The following is a 17,224-nucleotide window of genomic DNA, read 5'->3' as shown; positions in this document are numbered from 1 at the left end:
ATCCATTTTTTCATGACTTTTTTCACTTTTTTCTTTTGCTTTTTTCATGACTTTTTACTATTTTTTTTGATATTTTTTCAAGACTTTTAGATGAAATCAAGAATGTCACTGATAAATGCTGAGAAGATATTTGTTGTTGGTGCTACTAGCTGATGAGCTCTGGATCCAAGATTGACCATAACTATGGAGGATTTTTTTTGAGTTTGTAGCTAAAATCAAACCACTAGAAAGGCCTCGAGAGATACCATCATTTACCGTATGTAAGACAATGTCTATCTCTTGCGAATCAAGGCATCTAAGGATAATTGGGTCAATAGAAATGTCATGTGGGATGTCACTGATGATGACATATGCAAAGGTTTGTTGGATAAAGGACTGATTTTGGTTATTGGACAAAGTAGGTAGTTGGATTTGGGGATAAACAAAGGGATATAAGGGAGGGTTGGGAGGGTTGAGACCAATGACCTTCTGCATGAATGCTGATTGAGAGAGCTCCAAAAGACTTTGTGGCATGTTGAACATTGGAACATTGATATTCATGGCATCATATTTTTCATTTTGTATCATTGGGAGCTGCTTAGCTTTTGATTTTTTATAGTCTAATGGTACCTTTTGATTTTCACCAAGAGACCTATGCTTGCTATCTTTTTCTCTTTTTGCTTTGTAACTAGAAAGTGGAGTTGGCTCCCCAAAATATGCCAATGTGTTCTCTTTAGGAGAAACTGCTTCTTTATGATCTTTAGTCATAATGCCTTCGAATTCCATTATGAGAGTGTCATCATCATCGAATTGATCAAAAATTGGTGGTCCACGTTGGTCCCAATCCAAAGGTTCAGGATAACTTGAGGAGATGTCATCATCAGTGTTGAATGGGCTTTGGTTAAAGGTAGATATATGGGTAACTAATTCAACTGGGTCATTGGGGTTATGCTCAGAGGCTAGGGGATTTTTGGTTTCAAGTGGGATATCCTTAGATGCCTTTTCATCGTTCGAAACATCCATAGTCTTACGTGTAGGTGTCGTGGTACTAGGAGGACCTATTCCTAATGGCTTAAATCCAAGCCCCAAACTAGGAGGTTGTCCTTCTTTAGTGATAGGTTCAATGATTCCTTGTTTCTAAGATCCAAGACCACTATAGCCATCATAGCCTTGTTTCTACATGATGGTAAACCCCCAAGTCCATACCTAGGAGATATCAAAGTGGGTTCTTGTTCTGCTCTTGCTTTCTCAATACATACAAATGTATTCTTATTGATAGAAGTATCATTCTTTGTACTGATGGGAGAAAGTGGTGACTCCCTAATGTGAGAGACTTGAGACATAAAGTACTCTCCACACCCATTGTCTTCAATCTTCATCTTTTCCTTGGCTTTACTCAGTAGTATATCAGCATCCACGTACTTAGAGGAATTTGTGGGTTGTGCTTCATTATTTGTTGGGATTTGGTATGCAGTAGCATCTCTTAGATTAGCACAAAATTGGAAAGGATCTGGATCACCAGGGATGGTAACCTCTACGTTTTGATGGGAAAACTTCAAACATTGATGATATGTAGAAGGGACTACTTTCATAGCATGAAGCCAAGGGTGTCCTAGTATCATGTTGCAATTCATTTCAATATCTAGGACATGGAACAATGTATCTTCAATAGCTGGACCAACTCTGACAGATAATGTGATGATGCCCTTGGAGAAGTGTTCACCATCATCATAAGCTTTTATTGTGATTCTTTGAGAGGGATATACATCATCTTCAGAATAACCCAAATTGTTGACAACCTTAAGAGTACAAATATTCAGTCCTACTCCTCCATCTATTAAGACACGTTTGACTTTGGCATTATGGATGAAGACTTCGAGATAAAGGGGATCATTATGGTTAGGTTTTTCCTTAGGAATATCTCGGGGTGAAAAAGTGATATGTTGTGATGCGGATAGGTTCACAACCATGGCTTGGAACTGGACATCATCAATGTTATCTGGGACAACTGACTCTTTAAGGGCTTGATCCAAGATCTTCTGATGTTGGGGAGATGCACGTAGTAGGTCCAAAATGGATATTTGTGTAGGGGTTTTGCCAAGTTTTTCAACAAGGCTATAATCAGATGAAGTAGGAGCAATAGGTCTACTTGGGGGTGTAGGTCTAGTAGAAGCATTAGGTCTAGATGGGGCTCCAGGTAGGGTGATCTTGCTGTGACATGTAGTGACAGCACAATGAGGGTCTTCAGCCTTTAATGTGAATGTGGATATGTGGAAGTCAGACTCATTAAAGCAATTGATGGTGTAGTCATAGCCGGTGCGTGTGTAACTCACATTACCTTGTGATTTTGAGTTTGAACTAGAGGGTTTCTCTTTGTCATGATTACCCAAAGGATCTTTGAAAATAGTGTGATCAGAGTTGGATGCTAACAGTGATGGATCAACAGTGATGACACCATCATCAATAAGGTCTTGTATTGCATGTTTCAGTTGGAAGCATGATGAAGTCTTGTGTCCTTTGGTGCAATGGTAATCACAATACTTTTTGTCATCCCACCAATCTGCTTTAGTTAATGGTTCATCTTTGATTGGGGGTAGCTGTAGGAAGTTATTACTCAGTAACTGTTGTAATGCAGTCTCAAGTGGTATTCCCAATGGTGTGAATTTCCTGTCTTTGGTTCTAGGATGTCTTTTGTCTTGTGTGGAAGTCTCAGTTTTCTGTTGCTGAGGTGTTGTTTGATTAGGAGTTTGTGAATTTGTAGGGTTTACACCTTTCAAAGTCAGTTGAGGTTGTGTTGTGCTAATCGTGCGAGCATCCACAATGCCATCATTAGTCACATTCTTGTTTTTGGAGAAAAATTTTGCCTTGTCATTAGACAAGTTGGTATTTGTGTTATCTTTGTTTATCTTGAGGATTCCCTTACGGATAAGAGCATCTTCAATACTAGCCCCTTTTTTCATCAGTTTAGAAATGGTGCTTGGACTCTTGATTTTGAGTTCATACATTAAGTCTAGGACTAAGTTTTCAATGCACAGGTTTACTTGTTGTTCTTCAGGAATGTCTAGTGAGCATTGACTAACTAGGCTTCTCCAACGCAGTAAGAATGTGATGAATGATTCTCCAGTATTCTGTTTAGTTGAGCACAAATCAAAAACTGTCACCTCATTTGTAATATTAAAGGCAAAGTGGGAGATAAACTTGTCTGCTAGCTCTGACCAAGATTTGATATTACCAGGAAGTTTGGAGTACCACTCAAGTGCAGGCCCACCTAAAGAACGAGGGAACAATCTCATAAGGTACGCGGGCTCATCACTGAGTTCAGTACATGAAGCACAAAATTCTCGGATGTGATCAACAGGGTTTCCTTTTCCTCGATATTTTTCAAACCTTGGAGTTTCAAAGTGTTTTGGGAATGGAGGCATAGACAAACTTTTATCGAATGGGTTAGGACGTAGGTCCCTTTCCGTATATAGAGCTTGTTTCTTTTGGACTCCCAATACCTCGACTTGTTTGGAAAGTTGTTTGAATTGTTGTAATAGTTCTTCATTGGGGTTTTGCATGATGGTCTTTCCTTCAAGTCTTTTGTGTCTATGAGTAGACCATTTGTTGTGGCGAGAACTATGTCTACTTGGTTCTGACATTTTTGTGTCTGATTAGTCTGATGAAGTGTCGCTAGGTGGTGGAGGTATGTTGGCACCTCGAAAACAGAAATGTCCCTATTGTTGGGGAACTTGTTGTGGAATTTGTTGTGGGATTGACTACAATTTTTGTACCATGTATTTTTGTTGTGTCGTGTGTTGTGGTTGTTTTTGGGATACCTCTATTGGTTGTATGTGAGACCATGTGCGTGCTTATTGTTCTAGAGGTATTTGTTGAGGTTGTTGTGGCACATGTTGTTGTTGTAACAAATGTTGCTGGTATGTGATTTGTTGCTCAAGGCGTCTTTGGTATTACAATTGTTGCTTGAGTTGCTCTTGTTGTTTAGTAAACACCATTTGTTGTTGTTGGAATTGTTTTTGATAAATTGTGTGTAAGTCAAGTGGGTTCACATGGGATTGTGTGTTAGGAATGTTGGATGTTTGCCCCACTTGTGGTTGTTGTTGTTGTGTTTGATGTTGTTGTTGATATGTGGGATGTGTGTCAAGCAGATGTAGACTTGGTTGTGCCTTGGAAGTGTTGAGTCCTTGTACCATTGTAGGTTGTTGTTGTCGTGGGGGTTGACTAAGTCCTTGAGAATTGAACATCATATTTGTATTGTTGTTTTGGTACCTTTGTGTTTTAGATGTTCCTGCTTGCGACATCATATTGACTTGACTATGAGATGTGTCCCTATTAGGAATGGGCATAATGTCAATAAGACTTTTCCTCGGTGCATCCATAGGGATGGTTGTACTTGATGTTTCACATGTATTAATGATAGGCTCCATAGCATTGGATGCCATAACACTTGGTAAAGTTAGGAGCAAAGGTGTACTTTGTTGATTTGCCTCCAAAGAAGGTATGTCTATCATCCCTAGAGAACGGGTCCCTTTAGGTGCATCTTGTTGTTGCATCATGTGGCTAAAATCAAGTCTTAATGTTCTTTTGGTGTGTTTAGGGATTGGTGGTATTTCATCAAACAAGGGGTTCACATTGATGTGTTCAAATGTACTTTGGAGGATTTCAATTGTTGGTTCTTGATGGGATCTTATAGGTGCCATTATTGCATTTGAAAACTCCAAAGGTTGTTTTCCCTTGTCTAAGTCCAAATTTATCATGGGTTGGATGTTTTCAATTGTTGTGTTGGTTTGATTTTTGGACTTAGGACCTTCCAAGTTTGGGTTAAATTTGACAATTTCTTGAGCTGCCAAACATTTGAAGTTCTTGCGAAAACTTTTATCTTGACATGCCCTAGCCATTTCTTCATTAGTGATGCCATAATCAGTGTTAGAGTCATCACTTAGGTGTACAATACCTTGTTGTATGTTTGATGTGTTAGGTTGGCTGAATTCAAATGAATGTGATTGTTCATCTTCAGGTGAGGTTGGTACACTTCCTTCTCCTGGTGGCATTGGCATGAATATAGGTTCAAAGTCAGGACTCCATTGAACCATCCCATGTATGGGAGAAGTGTTTGGAGGAAATCTCATGGTAGGTGTATTGTTCAAGGTTTGTTGTGCCATAGCTTGAGGATCTTGTGGATACATGTTCAAGGGGTCTACTAGTAATTGTTGTGATGCCTCAATTTGGTCTTCGTCAAAGGTTTGTTGGATTTTCTTGCTCTTTCTTTGTCTTGGATGAGGTTTTGGTTGTGCTTGTGCCTCAGAAAACAAAGGTTGATAGATTTCCTCGGGTCTCTGAGCTGATTGTGTCCTAATAAGTGCTGGCATGATACCTAAGAGTGCAAATGCAATGGAATTTTTGAGTGTTTTGAGTGATTTAGAGTGGTGCGTATGCAAGATATGAGTGTTTTTGGGATTTTTAAGTGTTTAGGAATGTTATGAAATGTGAGGAAATGCTAGATGAATTATGGTTTTGATGTGCAAAGTGAAAATTTCCTAGGGATGTTATGCAAATGCAAATGCAAGGTGATGTTTTGAAGTTTGACTAGAGGGGATGAAAATGACTCTAAGGTATGCAAAATGACAATTAGGGTTATGTTTTGGACTTGTTAAGGGTACTAAAGGTTGATGTATGCAAGGTGTATCATGCAAAGGATGATTTTCTAGGGTTCGTAATGACGTTTGGGACATGCAAAATGAGGGTAAATGCTCAAGAAGGTAATTTGGTTGATGGACAATTTGATAGGGATTGGTAGTGAAAATGATGCTAAGGATTTTGATCAATGCAATATGAAGGGGATATACTACTAGGGTAGGTCAAAATGACATTTGGGGATGCTAGGGATATGATTATGCTATGACAAGGGTATATGGAAAGTTTTGAACTTAGATAAAACCTTTTGAAAGTATTTTGCCTAAGAGTTTAACCTTGTGATAAAGGACTTTGGATCTTGACCAAAAATTCATAAAAGACGAAAATATCAAATTGATAAAAGATGAAAAAGGTCAAATATATCAAGACATAGATAAATTTTGACCAAAGAAAATGATAAGAAAAGATAAAAGGACTAGTCCAGATCCATTATCTGTCAACACTAGGAGATACTCTAAGACCCATACTTTGTCTAGATTTTTGACTAAATTCAAAGGTTTTGGGGGTTCAAAATGACGTTTTGAGGACTCAAAATGATGGTGATGCTAAGTGGGATGTCACAGAGAGGCAAATGGTAGACGATAGTGTTAGGGCCAGTTTGGATGCTCAAAATGATGATTAGGACACCTAGAATGATGGATAAAGTGGTCAAGATGATGAATAGGTATGTAAAGATGCAAGGTGGTGAATGCAAAGTGTTGATTTTGAGATGGGAATGCAAAAACTAAGGAAAGTAAAACTAAACCTAAATGGATGCAATATGAAAAGTAATGAGGACTAAAAGGTGCAATATGAAGTCTATATGATGTAAGAATGAAGCCTGGACTAGGGTGAATGCAAGTGTAGATCTACATTTTGCCAAGCACATTTAAGAGCACAAGTCGCCATGTTTTCCAAGGTTCGAGTGTGTTGAATCAATGTTTGCAAAGTTTGATAAAGGTTAAGATGTTTTGGCAATGTGTGAGGTTTTGACAAGTTCAAATGATATCCAAGGTGTAAATTTAAAAGTTTGGCTTGTATCTTGATTATGTTTTACACACACGCAAGACACATTAAGACAAGAATAGTTGTTGTAAAAGTTAACAAACACACCACAACCTAGGCTTTTAGGACTGTATCCATTGAATTCCTACTTGAACCGAAGTCCAGTCGTGCTTATCCAGAGCGGACAACCTAGGATCTTGGCACCACAGGCTCCCCCTTACAGCGCACTCACTTCTCGGGGCTACCAAGATCTGCTTCCCAAGGGGCATGACTTCCCAAGGGATTGTTGCCTCTACTAAGGACCACGAGAATGTAGGATGTCTTCACGAGCATGGGTGACCCCTTGAGCTAGTGGATAGAAAGGATTTTGGCCACTAAAACATGGTTTTTAGTAAGGGCATTCCGTTTGGCAAGTTAATGATAAACTTTCGCAGAAGGTCTCCCAGCCCCGAGAACCGGGTTTTGACGCACCACAAGGGTATTGGAGGAGAGCTATCACGCAGCAATATCGCCGACACAGCTTTCACTGTAATCAAGTTTTATATAGCGGCTGGAACGTTGACCTGGCTTTGGCCCGTTACTGCTCTTAGGTTGTCCCCTGACATACTCAATATCGAGTATCTTGGTCCAAGGCAGGCCTCCTATAGAAGTTACATGGATTTCTCTTACACCCAAGATCCACGAATGGCGAGGGGAGAGGATACGTCCAATGCAACTCCTAGGGATTTAACACTGTAGACACGTCAGGTAGAAAAGAAAAAGGTTCTTTTTAAGCACCAAACGAAATGTTATCTAATCTAGGAAATCCACACACATAGTTTTGAAAGACACACAAGGTCTTCAACAACGTCCTGCAAAGCACACATCAGTAGTTTGTTATGATCATATCTTCATCCAACGATTGCCACATGCTGCAAATAGACCATTAGTAACACAAAATCACCTAATCTATGTCCTGGAGAGTGATAGGAGCTTGAAATGTAGATTTTGATTGGTGCATGTGCTTACTATGAACCTAGGTGTGCTCCGATAGTACGGATCTAGGTGTGAAAAGGAAGAGCAGATAGTCATTATACCCTTCCAAGTGAGCTCCTTCCTTGCACCTACAAGCACAAAACAAGAAAACCCAAATTAGATATGCATGTTCATGTCGGGTTCACCAAATGTAGGACTAGAAAAATGGGCTAAAAGCATAACATACTATGAGCAAATCACAAACTCAATAATCATACGCTAGCACCCACTAGTCTACCATGAAAGCCAAACTAATTAAGAAAGCAATAGAAACCCCCTTTTTCGTTTGTAGCTCCCATGTCCTTCTTTCTTCTCCAAATGATTGTAGCTCCAAAGTTGCCTATAGTGCACACAAAATTGAAGCAAAAGCCTATGATAGTGATAATGCCATGAGAATACTTGAAGTGTGATTTTATGTGAGAGAGAGAATGTAAAATGCAAATTAGTAGAGACTCAAAAACTCAAAGACTCAAGGACTCAAGACTTAAGCCTTCAAGGATTCAAGAGACCCAAGATGAGAGAAAGAGTGTTCATTTTATAATTTTCAAGTAGGGTGAGAGCATTGGATTTGTCACCTACAGACATGCGATGTGGCAAGAGATTCCTATGACGCATATGACAGAATATGCCAAATGTAAGATTCTATGACACATTAGAGTCAAATTTGGCTAAATGTGAAAGAGAATCTATGACGCGTCATAAGATTCCTCAACCCACTTAAAGCCAAGAATCTATGACGAATAAGCCAAATAGGGACATGCGTAAGAGGTAATAATAATTCCTATGATGCATATGACAGAATATGCCAAAAGTAAGATTCTATGACACACGAGAGTCAAATTTGGAAGATAATCTATGACGCGTCATAAGATTCCTCAATCCACTTAAAGCCAAGAATCTATGACGAATAAGCCAAATAGGGACATGCGTAAGAGATAAGAATATTTGATTATGAAAAATCTCAGCCAAGTGTCAAAGGAGAATCCACGAGGTGTCACATCCAAGTGTCATGATGATGAAATATTTTATGGAATATTTGAATTAAAAATCCTTTTATTCCACAAAATAAGAATTAGTAGAAAATGGAATTAATGATGGAAAATAGAACTTAGGAAATTGTAAAGTTCCATGGTTTGCAGATAATGAATCAATTAATTAATAAAATTAATTAATTAAGGATGATAATCAGGAAGAATAATTAGTGAGAATAATAGAATTAAATTATGGCTTATTTAATCCTATAGAGAAAATTAGTAGATGATTGGCCAAATTGATTAAATGAATGCGATGGTATCTTTTGATGAAAATGTGACGATGATGGATATCGAATAAGATGATGAAAAGGTAGACCAAAGCCATGGTCAAATTAATTGATAGATCATAATTGATAACATGCCAAGGACACATGACATGAATTAATTGATATGTAACATTTATTGATAAGTAGGAAATGATTTCCACCGCTAGTCAAATTGTGATGTGAATATCAGGATTTAACTGTGTGATTTTGAGTCAAACTCGATGACCCATGTTTCATGAGTAGTGATTCAACATGAATCCATCTCTCATGAGAATAAATGGGACACTTAGCACTCATTGGATCTAGGTGATGCTCATAGGGGTGAAGCACCGGGACTTCCTGGGAGGTCACCCATCCCAGTACTACTCCAGCCTGAGCGCGCTTAACTACGGAGTTTCCTCCACAGTTAAACCCAAAGCTTGCAACATTTAACCGACATTGTAAATGCTACAGGATTGAAATTGATAGATAAGGTTTGATCATAATAACACTGACGAACACTGTCAATATTATTAAAATGGTTGATGATGCCATGATCTGACATTGAAAGCCTCAACAACGTCAAAGATTGAATGACATGAATGATATTTTGACCTATTACTGAGAGCCATGACAGTACTAAGGTCAGATTGATAAGATTGATAAGTTGATAGGTTTCCAAGACACTAAAAGCCACAACAATGCCTAGGAGTGGATAAATGATGATTGATTTGAGATGTTTGATATGTTTTGGGTTGATTAGGACCGATTTTGAGTGATTCTGAGTTAATTTGAAATGGTTTCGAGTTGATATGAAATTGATGTGAAAGGGGATACAAATGATGAAATATGGTCAATCTGGCCAAAAGATCAAAGTTAGTAGAATGAGAAAATGGGACAAATTAGCATGAAGAAGTGATGAAATCTTAGATGCAAACCATTTTTTAGTGTCTACACCTCCCTTTTTGGGTGCTAGGACTACTAGTACGACCCAAGGACTAGTGTTCTTTCTAATAAGTCCCTGATCAAGCAATTCTTTCACTTGTCTTGCTATCTCCTTATTATGCTTTGGTGTCATCTTGTAAGAAACTTTAGTAGGAAATGATGCCCCTAGTATGAAGTCATTTTTGATGACTTATGGCCCTCTTAGGTGGTAAAGTAGGAGGTACCCCATCACAAATTATGTCCTTAAACTGATCCAACAAATTTTGTACCTTAACAAGGATAGGTGTTGGTGAAGATGTCTCCTCTTCTTTGGGTATCACCATAATGGCATACCCTACTCCTTCATTCTCCTTCAAGTCCTTGAGAAACTCTTTGCCACTCATCAATAGGGTCTTAGCATTAGCCTTCTATACTTTGTCCTCCTCTACTATGGATTGTATCCTATAGGTGACCCCATCTTTCTTAAAAGAATATTTATTCTCTTTCCCATGATGTACTACTTCTTTGTCAAATTGCCAAGGTCTCCCTAATAACAAGTGGCAAGCATCCATAGGGATTACATCAGATAAGACCCTATCATGGTATTTCCCAATGGTGATGTTTGCCCAAACTTATTCATTAACTAGGATGTTTTATCCTTTGTTCAACCAAGTCACCCTATATGGACATACATGTGTTATTTTTGTCAATCCAAGTTTTTGCACTGCCTCCTTTGACATAACATTGTCAGTAGACCTTGATTCTATAATCACCTTACATACCTTGTCCATTATCTTACAAGTAGTTATAAATAGTGCCCTTCTCTGCTTGTGTTCTTCTTTTACTAGCTCCTTCACTGGGACCCTCCTTAGCATGAGGTTTTCACCCTTTTCCATGTCAAGATCCACTTCACCTTATTTCTAATTATACTATAGCATTTCATGTTGCTGAAATGGTGTCCTCTATTGTTACCATATCTACCCCTTTTGCCATTGTTGGATCATCTACCTCTACTAGATCCTCCTCTCTAACTAGTCTCACTAGACTACTCACTCCACTTAGCGTCTCCATAGATTTTTTGTTCAGTACTCTTACCACTAGAGCTTCCCTTTGAACCATCTCTGAAGTCCTTACCTATGCCCCTATTCTTAGAACTGGAGTCCCCTTTCTTCCTTAGTTTTTCCTCCACCACCCTAGCCATTTGAAAACAACTCTGAAGTGTGGTGAGGCTAAACAAACTTAGTTCATCCTAAATGGACATTTAAGGCCATTTAAATACCTTGCCACCTTGTACCCTTGACCTTAGTGCCAACTTCTAAAACTCCTCAATGTAGGTAGCCGCATCAAGTTCCTTTTATTTGAGATTTTGCCTCTATTTATGGACTTGAATCTCATAGTCCTCTAGTAGATATGTCTCTTTGATCTTTGCCACCATTGCCCTCCAATTGGCTATAGGCTTCTTCCCCTCACTTTCTCTTTCTTCTTGCACAAATTTCCACCATGTCAAGACTTGACCTTTCAACCTGGACTTGGCAAACCTCACCTTTTGGGCCTCTATTGTCCCTTCACACTCAAAGTAGTTCTCAGCACTTTCCAACAACTCCAAGACTACTTCTACATACATCTTACCATGGAATAAAGATACATTTTCTATACTTTTCCCTCCAAATTCTTTGAGGGCTTTTAGGAATGGATCCTGCTCACCAAGTGGATGATCTGGTTTAGGAACTTCATCTTCCAAACTTACTTTCTCTTTACCCTTGCTCCAGTCTCCATCTTCCTTAGCTTGGGTTGCATCCTCTATCTCTTTCAACTTATCTTTGACCTCCTCTAGGGCTTTATCTAGAACCCTAGTCTTTTCTTCCAAGTGCTTCTTCTGCACATCCACCTCTTTGGCCAACTCTACATTGGTCACCATTTGCACTAACCCACTTGATTCAGTAGGCTAGAACATCTACCAAAAGCCACAAATCTTTGGCTCTAATACCAATTTTAAGAGGAGCTTCCTTCCACAAGAGCTCACTAGCTCCACTAAGGCTATCTATTGCCTCCTAGGGTTATTTCTTCAACCTTGCTCTAGTTAACTTACTCTCTAGTCCCCCTTCCTCCGAGTAAACTCCCCAACAATTCAAGTTTACCTTTTCTCCTTCCCATTCTTTCCACTAAGCACATTTGAATTCCATCACACTGGTAGGTCTAGGTTCAAACCAAGCTTATGCTCTCCTAATGAGTTCCTTGACACATTTTGTATCATTTTGCATCATTCTTTTAGGTCCATCACACCCATAACTCTAGATTGCTCAAATTGGCCTTGTAGCCCTGAGAGACCCTACTAGCCCTCCTACAAACAAGGGTTTATAAATTGCTTCCAAAAATGCTTAATAAGGCTAGTTGGTGTCTAAAGGACTTTGTCTCCTATGGACCTTAGCTAAAGGATTTTGGTAGTATTAGGTCATAGTACTGTCCATACAATATGGTTTTTGAAAACCCTTATCTTGAGGGTCTCTAAGGTCAAAGCAAGGTTTCTCTTCTTCTAATGTGTTCCTTTTCACTTCCTACCTGCTCCTCTAAATCCAACACTCTTAGTATCCTACTCTTTCCATACCTTATAGAGATTGACTCAAACCAATCCCCTATTCACCATTGCACTTCTTTACAAGCATACATTGTGTCTTGCCAAGCTCTGCTAGCTTGCCTAAGGATCGCTTGTAAACATGGCCAACTACCTTGCACAAACCCCAACTTCCATATTTACAACCTGCAAAAAGGCTATTGCCTGATTTCCAAAGGCATGAGATTTTTCTTGTGGAAGTTCAAGCCATAGCCATCTCTATGCTAACAACTCAAAACTAGATAGCAGTATTACACAAACCAAATGATTTTGTAAACCTAAAGAAATCAAACACTTGAATCCAAAAAACTATATACAATTTCAAAACATGATCCAAGGAATCCAAACCAATGAAAATAGTAACACAATCAACTCCTCTAATTCATTAGTTCACAAAAAATTGCTCCAGTGCTCATACAGTGCTACACTAATAAGTGTTGTATGTACAACCAAGTATCCAACCCCTAAAACTGGATTAAAGTATATTTAAGTAGTCTTGCTCCTCCTTCTTGGTCATTGAACTTATCCATAACTACTCCAAGTAGTTCATTTCCAAAAACTTCTTGAAAACTTGCTAAGAAACTTTGCAAGATTGAAAAGTTGTCAATGAGCAACTTTTTGACAACTTTTGCAATTGTTGCAAACCAAGACTCCAACTTTGACGAATTTGGTCCCAAACCTTTCCACATGGATTCATATCATCAAATGACCACTTTTCACCTACTTTAACCACTCACTGGGTCTTTTCACATTATTTTTCCTGTTTAAGCACTTTGAGCAACTTTTTGCTTCCTAGGACCTATTGACAACTTTTAACTCCTAGAATCAAATCAACCAAATTAAATTTCCTACACTCACCTTGGGACTCTATAAGTAGTCATTATTTCCATGGTTGGTTAGACCATGTAAAAACCAAAATGCCTCTATGGTTTGACCTTACCCCTAGGTGCTCCTGCACCACTTGTGTAAGCTCTTTATTTGTGTAGGTCAAATCCTTAGGTCTATCGTCCCACAAAAAAAATAACTACATCTTTGCAAGTTCAAGAGCCCATATCTACAAACACAAAAATGAAATCCTACTCTGATGTTATTTGATGTAGTCAAGGAAGTAGAAATCCCTAAAGGAAATGTTGAACCATGTAACTAGACACACTAAAAATAAAATTCAAAATAAAGTAATAACGAACACTAGAAAATAAGGAAATATGACCTTCAATTATCATCAAGTTGGTTTATAAGTGAATATTACAAATTATCTGCTTGTTCAAATAATGGTATCAGAAACCCACAACAATGGACTGCCTATTCAAGATCGGACACCCTAATTAGTTTCTAAATGAATTATTCAATCTCAATTAATTATCGACTAGGGATGTAAACTTGGAATAGCAATCACAAATTATATGCTTCAAAATCTCTCAATCTATGGAATTCAAATGCTTGAGCTTTAGGAAAACTATGCTAAAACTAGTAAATCAATTTACTCTAACAAAGCATGTAATCATAAGTAGGAGTTGCTCTAACCGCTTATGTTGCAAGAACAATCTGCCAATTCCATTATCAATGGTTATAGGAGTAACAGAGTTCTACCTTACTTGGAAAAGAATAGGAAAATTAATTATACTTTAACAAAACAATTCACTCACTAAGTGGGCCCCCTTGGATGAGAGAATAGAAAATACAATCAAGATAAAAGATATAAACTTTAACTATGCATTCTATCTATTCATGGAGAAAGATCAACTCATTCAACTCCTTTGACTTAACTTCTAAAAATTTACAATAGTCATTTATTTGAAGGAAAACTTATAACTACCTCCTAAATCTAAGATCACTCCATAAATGAGGATCAGATATAGATTCATAAAGTTTCAGGACAGAAACAACATTAAACATGAATAAATCTTCTAGGAATATAGCATGTTGAGGGAACTATATTCGAGCATTGCATGCTATAGAAAGTAATAATTGATTTGCCCCACTTGCAATCCACGGTTGGCTTTGACTATTCTAGTTGTAGATGCTTAAAATTGTCCCAAACACTATATTAATTTATTTAATATTTCCCTTGATATTATAATTAATTAATTATATTTGTCATGTTCTTCTACTTATTTAATTAAATAGGTTCACGTCCCTAATATATTTAAATTTAATTTAAATACTTCCCTCTAATGTGTTAATTTTATTTAATACACATTGCTCCATAAATCCCCTTTTAAATAAATTCCAATTTATTTAAATCCCTCCACTTTATTAAATTCTCTAATCCTATGATTAAATTAAATCCTATTTAATTTAATCCTAATCCCAACTAAAACCTAGTCTACCACCTATCACTCTCATCCTTCTAAGCCTACCCACTTGCTAAACCCACTTTATAAATCCTAACCTCCCTCCTAAACACATTTTAGTCCCTAAGTGTTTACTCACACATGTGTGAGCAACTCAAAATCTAAGAAAGCCCCCATTTTATTATTTTATCCAAAAAGTCTCTTACACACTTGTCCCCCTTTCCTTTCCCCAAAGTTTTTTGACACATGTATGAGAAAACCTTGAGCCATCTCTATCACAAAAAGGCTTATGTTGACCTTTGCATGGCTTGTCTCCTTAGCCCATGTGTCTCCCTTGTGCCACCTACTTGGATGCCACATAGATGCCACCTCCTTAAGGCCTCTATCAAGCCTATAAATAGAGCCCTTGTCTCAAGCATTTCTTATCTCCTCTATTTGCATAGTTATCATGCTAGTATAGTTCTTATCTCTTTCTATGATTCTTGTCAATTTAAAATTAATAAATTTTTCCTTAAGAAATAATGTATACACCAGAGACGGTGATTTGCATGCCATAAGCTCAAGAATCAACCCTATGATTTGATCAATCTATCTCTTTAAAACCTCAATTTGGTCCAATTTTTGCTCTAGTTGTTGGCCTTGCTCATCAATGACACATTTTAGTTTTTCTCTTTCTAATTTCCATTGTGCCATTTCCCACAATAATTATTGATATAAATTGATCCCTGCAACCAGGGGTGTAGTCAAATCAGGCAGTGGCAAGGATTCTACCCAGTCAGGTGCTACGTGAGAAGTTTTTACTATGCTTTGTGGTGTGGAAGATTCTCCCTTCAATAAAGAAAGGTTTGTCACTACATTTCTCTCCTCACTAGAGTTAGTTGTTTCCTTAGCCAATGTCTCTAATTCATCCTGATTAAGTTTTTCTAACACTTCCTCAACATTATCTTTTCCTGTTGGAAATGATTGAAATGATCATAAGAAGAGTTGCTGGAATAATATATGGAACTGGTAAAAGAATGTCCTCAATCATTGTTTTGTCATTGATGTCAAACTTGCTACTTGCAGGAATGACAATTGCTTTAGTGATCCAAATACTATCAATTAGTTGATTGTCAAGGAGGAGGCAATCAATAAGATGTAACTAGAACACCTAGAGAAAGGTTGAAGTTACGATGTTGTAATGAAGTACAAGGATCAGCTAAGCCATTGATGAAAAACTGTATTTGATGGAATACTATAAGAAACAAAGAATGGGCACACTGAAACATATCAAAGATTTAAGGTTTTAGCTAAGTCTTTTGCAAAGCTCAAACTAAGATCATTAGAGAGAAGGAGCTGAGCAAGCTAGTAAGAGCCGAGCAAATTCCTAGTTAATGCAGAGTAAACCAAGTGCCGAGCAAAACCAAGTACCAAGCAGAACCAAGTGCCGAGAAAAACCAAGTACCGAGCAGAACCAAGTGCTGAGCAAAACCAAGTACCGAGTAGAACCAAGTGCCGAACAGGTATAGGTGCCGAGTAACACAGAGGTGCCGAGCACCAGTAACTCAATAATGCCGAGCTGCTGCATTATTTTGGAAATCGAAGATTCACCAGATCTAAGCCGACAAGGTTGTTATCTAGAAATTTGTGAATTAAAAGGAAGATAAGAATGATGAGTTGGTGGCACAAAACATGTAGAACGTTTTTCTTTTAAGAATACAACTGGCGAAGTTTCTAGAAGAGAACAAGATATGGGGTAGATACATTGTATCCTACCTAACCCATTTTGAAGCCCTAAAATTGGAGAGGGAGAATTGAGTAGCAAAGGCAAATTAGACTCCTATTTAAGAAGACATAAGTTAATGAAGAAAAGGGGATAGTGAGAGAGAGGTGGTCGAGCATAAAAGCATGAAGTGTTGTAGAATGTGCTAAGGAGAAGAAAACACTGGAACTCAGTTTGAATAGATGACCACAAGGATGATTGCATTGGCAGAATGAGTAAGAAGACTCAAGGAGACAAAGCTTGAGAGGGAGACAAGCAGTCAGAGTTGAAGTGATTGAAGCCAAGCATAAGGATTGAATTGAAAGTGTGATCTAAAATCTGCAAAGTATGTTGTAAGTTATATCAGATCAAAAGACCATTATCGTTACTTTCTAGCAATTGTAACAGTAAGTTTAAATCCTATGGACTTAGGTTGGTTTAATAGCCATTAGATAAATCCTTTAACAGGGTGACATTCCAAGTGAATGTTCTAAAGACCTTTAACCAGGCCCATTCCTAATAGTTTGGTGAAATCCTCTAACAAGGTCACATTTAACAGTGTGTTGTAAGCCTTTAACAGGGCAGGCTTTTAACGGGGCATCACTTCAGAAGAGTGAAAATCAAGTAGCATGTTACTGGTGGTTTTTCCCAAATTGGGTTTCCACATAAATCATTGTGTCATGTGTTGATTTTGGATGTTTTGT

This window comes from Cupressus sempervirens, chromosome 3 (genome assembly GCF_028749045.1).
Source record: "Cupressus sempervirens isolate cs-2001-9-10 chromosome 3, ASM2874904v1, whole genome shotgun sequence".
In the NCBI taxonomy this organism is placed as follows: domain Eukaryota; kingdom Viridiplantae; phylum Streptophyta; class Pinopsida; order Cupressales; family Cupressaceae; genus Cupressus; species Cupressus sempervirens.
This window is presented reverse-complemented; position numbering follows the sequence as displayed.